This window comes from Panthera leo, chromosome C2, assembly GCF_018350215.1.
Source record: "Panthera leo isolate Ple1 chromosome C2, P.leo_Ple1_pat1.1, whole genome shotgun sequence".
In the NCBI taxonomy this organism is placed as follows: domain Eukaryota; kingdom Metazoa; phylum Chordata; class Mammalia; order Carnivora; family Felidae; genus Panthera; species Panthera leo.
Window position 1 is genome coordinate 102,118,281 of NC_056687.1, and position 6,271 is coordinate 102,124,551.

Here is a 6,271-nt window from a genome sequence, read left to right on the forward strand (position 1 = left end):
TAAACGTGTAGATTGTTGGGAAGTATAGATGTTTTAACTATATTTGTTCTTCCAATCCATGAGCATTAAATGTCTTGATTTCTTTGTGACATCTTCAGTTTCTTTCATCAGTGTTTTATAGTTTTCAAAGTAAAAGTCCTTCACCTCTTTAGTTAGATTTATTCCTAGGTATCCTACTATTTGGGATATAATTGTAATGGGATTGATTCCTTAATTTCTCATCATGTTGTTTCATAATTGGTGTATAGAAATGCAACAGAATTTTGTATGATGATTTTATTTCTTGTGACTTTACTTAATTTGTTTATCAGTTCTAGCAGCTTTTTGGTAGAATCTTTTGGGTTTTAAATATATATAGCATCTCATGTCATCTGCAAATAGTGAAAGTTTTACTTCTTCCTTACCAATGTAGACACCTCTTCTTTCTTTTTGATGTCTGATGGCTGTGACTGGGACTTCCAGAACTATGTTGAATGAAAGCAGTGGTAGTGGACATCCTTTTCTTGTGCCTGACCTTAGGGACAAAACTCTGTTTTCCCCTATCAAAGATGATGATACCTGCGGGTTTTTAATATATGACTTTTATTATGTTGAGACATTTCCCTCTAAACCTACTTTGAGGAAGGTTTTATCATAAATGAATCTTGTACCTTGTCAAATATTTTTTTTCTGTATCTATTGAAATGATCATATGGTCCTTATCCTTTCTCTTATTGATGTGATGTATCATATTGATTGATTTGTGAATATTGAACCACTCTTGCAACCCAGGAACATATCCCCCTTGATCATGATGAATGATTTTTTTTTTTATGTATTGTTGTATTTGGTTTGATAGTATTTTGTTCAAGATTTTTGCATCCATGTTCATCAGGGATATTGGCCTGCATTTCTGTTTTTAAGTGGTATTTTTATCTGGTTTTGGTGTCAGGGTAATGCTGGACTGATAGAATGAATTTGGAAGTATTCCTTCCTTTTCTATTTCTTGGAATAGCTTGAGAATAGGTATTAATTCTTCTTTAAATGTTTGATAGTATTTGTGAAGACCTCTGGCCCTGGACTTTTGTTTGTTGGGAGGTTTTTGATTACTGATTCCGTTTCTTTCCTGGTTTTTGGTCTGTTCAAATTTACTTTTTCTTCCTGTTTTATTTTGGCTGTTTATATGTTTCTAGGAATTTATCCATGTCTTCTAGGTTGTCCAATTTATGGACATACAGTTTTTCATAATATTTTCTTATAATTTATATTTTGGTGGTATTGGTTATTTCTCTTCTCTCATTTGTGATTTTATTTGTGTGCTATCTCTTTTTTTTCTTGATAAGTGTAGCTAGAGATTTATAAATTTTACTGATTTTATTTTCTCCCCAAAGGACCAGCTCCTGGTTTCATTGATTTTTTTTTTTAGTTTCTTTATCATTTATTTCTGCTCTAATCTTTATTATTTCCTTCCTTCTGCTGCTTTTAGGCTTTGTTCTTTTTCTAGCTCCTTTTGGGGTAAGGTTAGGTTGTGCATTTGAGATTTTTCTTTCTTCTTAAGGTAGTCCTGTATTGCTGAAAACTTACCTCTTATACCTGCTTTTGCTTAATCCAGAAGATTTTGGACTGCTGTATTATTTTCATTTGTTTCTGTGTACTTTTTATTTCTTTACTACCTGGTTTGCCATTCATTGTTTAGTATCATGTTATTTAACCTCCCATGTATTTGTGGTCGTCCAGATTCTTCTTCTGGTTAAATTCTAGTTTCATAGCATCGTGGTCAGACAAGATGCCTGGTATGACTTTGGTCTTCTTAAATTAGTTGAGACTTGTTTTGTGGGATGATATGTGATCTACTCTGGAGAATGTTCTGTGTGAACTATAAAGAATGTGTATTCTGTTGTTTTAGGATGGATTTGTCTGAATATGTTTCTTGAATCCATCTGTTCCAGTATGTCATTCAAAGTCATTATTTCCTTGTTTAGATGATCTCCCCATGTAAGTGGAGAGCATATAATCCAATAATAGAGGAGATTACTGATTAGTTCCTTTTATGTTATTAACTGTTTTATGTATTTGAGTGCTCCATGTTAGGTGAATAAATATGTACAATTGTTATATCTTCTTACTGGATTGTCCCTTTATTATTGCATAGTGTTCTTTTTTGTCTTTTGTTTCAGTCTTTGTTTTAAATCTGTTTTTTTCTTCTTTTAAAAATTTATTTCCATTTTTAAAACTTTTAGAAGTTTTAGAGAGAAAGAGTTAGATGCTAGCTACAAGAGACTCATTTTAATCTATAAATACCTATAGATTGAAAGTGAGAGAATGGAGAAACATCATGTAAATTATGTCAAAAAAAAGCTGTGGTAACTATGTATATCAGATAAAATAGACTTTAGTGGCACCTGGTTGGTTTAGTTGGTTGAGCGATCCTTGTCTATCTTTTTCATGATTGGCTGATTTTCTTTAGTGCTCTATTTTGATTTCTTTCTCTTCTTTGCATATTTATTAGTGGTTTTTGATATATGGTTACGATTAAGTTTGTATATCTTTTGCATATAGCAGTCTATATTAAGTTGATGGTTGCATTGAACTCATTCTTCCCCCCGCCCCCACATTTTAGGCATATGTTTTTATATTTTACATCCTGTTAAAGGTTTCCTACCTTTATCCTTTTTCTTTTGTCCCTCCTTTCTACTAAGTTCTCTTTAATATTTCTTGCAGTGCTGGTTTAGTGGTCATGAATTCCCTACTTTTTGTTTGGGAAACTCTATCTCTACTTCTACTCTGAATGATAGTCTTGCTGGATAGACTATTCTTTGCTGCATACTTTTCCCACTCAGCACTTTGAATGTCATATACCACTCCTTTCTGGCTTGGAATGTTTCCACAGAAAAATTTCCTGTAGACTTGTGGGTTTTCCCTTATATGTTGTTGTCTTCTTTTTTCTTGCTGCTTTAAATTTTTTTTTCTTTATTACTATATTTTGTCAATGTAATCACAATATGTCTAGGTTTGGATATGCTTTTGTTGATTTTGATGGGATTTCCCTGTGCCTCCTGGATCTGGTTATCTGTTCCCTTCCCCAGATTAGGGGTGTTTTCAGCTATTATGTCTTCAAATATTGCCCCTTTTCTTTCTCTCCTTCTTCCAGAATTCCTATATTGTTATTATGTCTGATGGAGTCACTGAGCTCCCTATGTCTATTCTTATTTTGCATAATTCTTTTTTCTCTCTTTTGTTCATCTTGAATACTTCCAATTACTCATTAGGTTACTAATTTTTTCCTCTGATTCTTCTGTCCTGCTGTTCATTCTATCAAGTGTGCTTCTCATTTCATTTATTGAGCCTTTGTCTGTTATTCCTTATCTCTGTGTTAAGACTCATATCTTCCACTCTTCTCAAGTCCAGTGAGTATCCTTATGATCATTACTTTAAATCCTCTATCAGGCATATTACATATGCCTGTTTCACCTAGATTTCTAGTTGTGGATAAATTTCTCATTTGGTCAAGGTCTCTGTGCCTGTGTCTGTGTTAGGAAAGTCCACTACATCTCCTGTTCTTCTGGGAAATGGCCTTATGAAGAAGAGGTCCTGTAGTGCCCTGCCATGTAGTATCCCCAGTTAACCAGTGCCTGATGTTTCTAGGAGTGTCTCCAGCATGTGCTGTGTATGCTCTGCTGTTCTGTGCTGCCTCCTTTATCCTTCAGGCCAGTTGTCTGCAGAGATTCTTTCTGCCTGTTGTGGGCAATATTTTGTCCCTGGCCTGAATGTGGTGAACTTTAATGGCTGTGTTCTGGCTTGGTTGCTAAATAAGACCTGTTGTCACTATTTCCTGAACTGAGGAGCTGCAAAACTCTTATGTTGGGAGATGTAGTGTGAGCAGGAGTTTGGCTCACTCCCCTAGAGGAAGGATTTGCCACATTGGGTTTCAGTTAAGTGACTGGAGAGAGGTGGTTCTACCAGAACATGATGGGCAGGCTTTGGTGGAAGCAAGTTAGGTAGTGAGTGTGGGCACTGCACAGCCACAGGTGGCTTTGTGGTGTGAGGGAAAGAAATGGTGCTTGACAGTTCCTTTGTTTCCAGAAAGGTCTCTCCATGAAGGCTGTCTTTCTGGGATGGCCTCTGAGATGAGCAAATAATCTCCCCACTGTGTGTTTCAAGTACTATTCTGATTGCTGTTCCCATGCTATATGTCCGTATGCTGTTGCCTGCTTTCTCTCCAAGAGCAGCACAATGACCTCTGGGCTCTATCCAGAAAATCTGGATGACCTTTAAAACTCCTGGCTTTAAGCCCTCCTGGTTTCAAGAACTCATGAATTTCATCCCCTCATGCTTTATATGCCAATTGCTATGGGGATTCATTTTCCTTCTATGCTAATCTGTCTCTCACCCTTCTTTGTGACTGTGGCTCCGTCCCCACTGCAGATGCCATGATCCATTTCTTTCCCAAGAAATGTCTCCTCATTTCCTACCTTCTTAGATGTGGCCTCTTTTCTACCTTTAGTTGTAGAGTTTGTTCTACTGGTGTTCATGTCAATTTCTGGGGAGGTTAGGATGATTTGATAGCTATCTAGTTCTGTTTGTGGGACAGGGCAGGTCTAAGGTCCTTGAACTTCACCACTGTGTCCAACTGTCGAGCTGGAAATAAATTTAAATGATTTAATTTAATTCTATTTATGTAGTAGGAACCTATATAAGTTTCATTTTCAAAGGGGAATTATCTGTAGAAGTAACCTTATGTGACTAGAAAATGTATTTTCACTTCAATCAAACACATGTGTGGTCAAAGCCAACTAAGATATATTACGTATTGTGAAGTTTAACACCCCACTAAGATCTTCAAAGGAATAATTTAATTATAACATTTTGTGATCATTATATCTTAGCCCATTCCATGTTTCTGTTCTTTCTCATACTCTTGGATAAATACCAAATAAATGGCATACTTTAAGGAAAGAAATATGGAAAAACTTGACTGATTTCAGATTATGTGTGGAATATTGAAATCACTTCAGGGTAATTTAAATAAGGTAATAAAATAAGGGTAATAAAATAAGTATGTCAGCAATTTAATTGGACTCAGGTTGAATAGATTTTCTCTAAAAGTTTGTTAGTCTGTATTACTAACAATGGGCTTGTGCTGTCCCATTCCTTTTACTCCTTTAAAAAGAGAACTTACCAATGAACAACAGTGGATAGTGACTACCAGGTCCTATATAGAAGTATAGTACATTATACTTCTGGCTTTTGTTTTGTCTCTATGCTTTATTGGAGAGGTAAGTTTCACACAGGTTTTATTTATTTTTTAAATACTTATTTATTTTGAATTAAAGAGTGTGAACAGGAGATGGGCATAGAGATAGGGAGAGAGAGAATCCCAAGCAGGTTTCTTGCTGCTCGTGCAGAGCCTGACACAGGGCTGGATCTCACAAACTGAGATCATCGCCTGAAGTGAAATCAAGAGTCAGACGCTTAACCAACTGAACCACCCAGGTACCCCCACACAGGTTCTAAAACATCATCAGACATCCTGATACTTTGAGGGTCTCTGACAAGCCATGGCAAGTTACAGTTAGACCATATTTTTAGGTATATGTATATTGCCATTAGAAGAATGCCATGTATGTGCTTACCTTTAAAGCAATGTATAGACACCAAGGCTCTAGGTATTAATAAGCACAAAATTTAGCAATGGCATTATTTGAACATACCTTAAGCAAAACTATGCATGCATGCACACACACATATATGTGTGTGTCTATAGATATAGATAATATATACAGTGTATGTACACATTTGCTGACTAAAGCAGTACATAAATACAAAGCAAATGGATAAACAGGGGTGCTGCTAGTGATTGGCAATGGGACTATGTCTCAACCCAATTAAGAAAAATGCTGGGAAACTTTTAGTAAAGGGATAATTACAATTATGGAAGAAACAGAAAAATTGTGACATACTGTCACACAGGCATGTCTGAGAAGCGTAAAGCCACAGGAGATAATAGTGGGCAATGTCAAGAGGACAAGGGTTTCATTCAAATAGCTCTAGGTTTAAATCCTGACTAAGCCATTTATGTAGATTTTTTTAATTTTTTTTTTTTTTTTGTTTGTTTTGGGAGAGTGCAAGTTGGAGACGGACAGAAAGGGGACAGAGGATCCGAAGTGGGCTCCATGCTGACAGGCTGACAGCAGGGAGCTTGATGTGGGGCTCGAACTCACAAACCTGAGATCATGACCTGAGCCAAATTCAGATGCTCAATGGACTAAGCCACCCAGGTGCCCCCAGATAG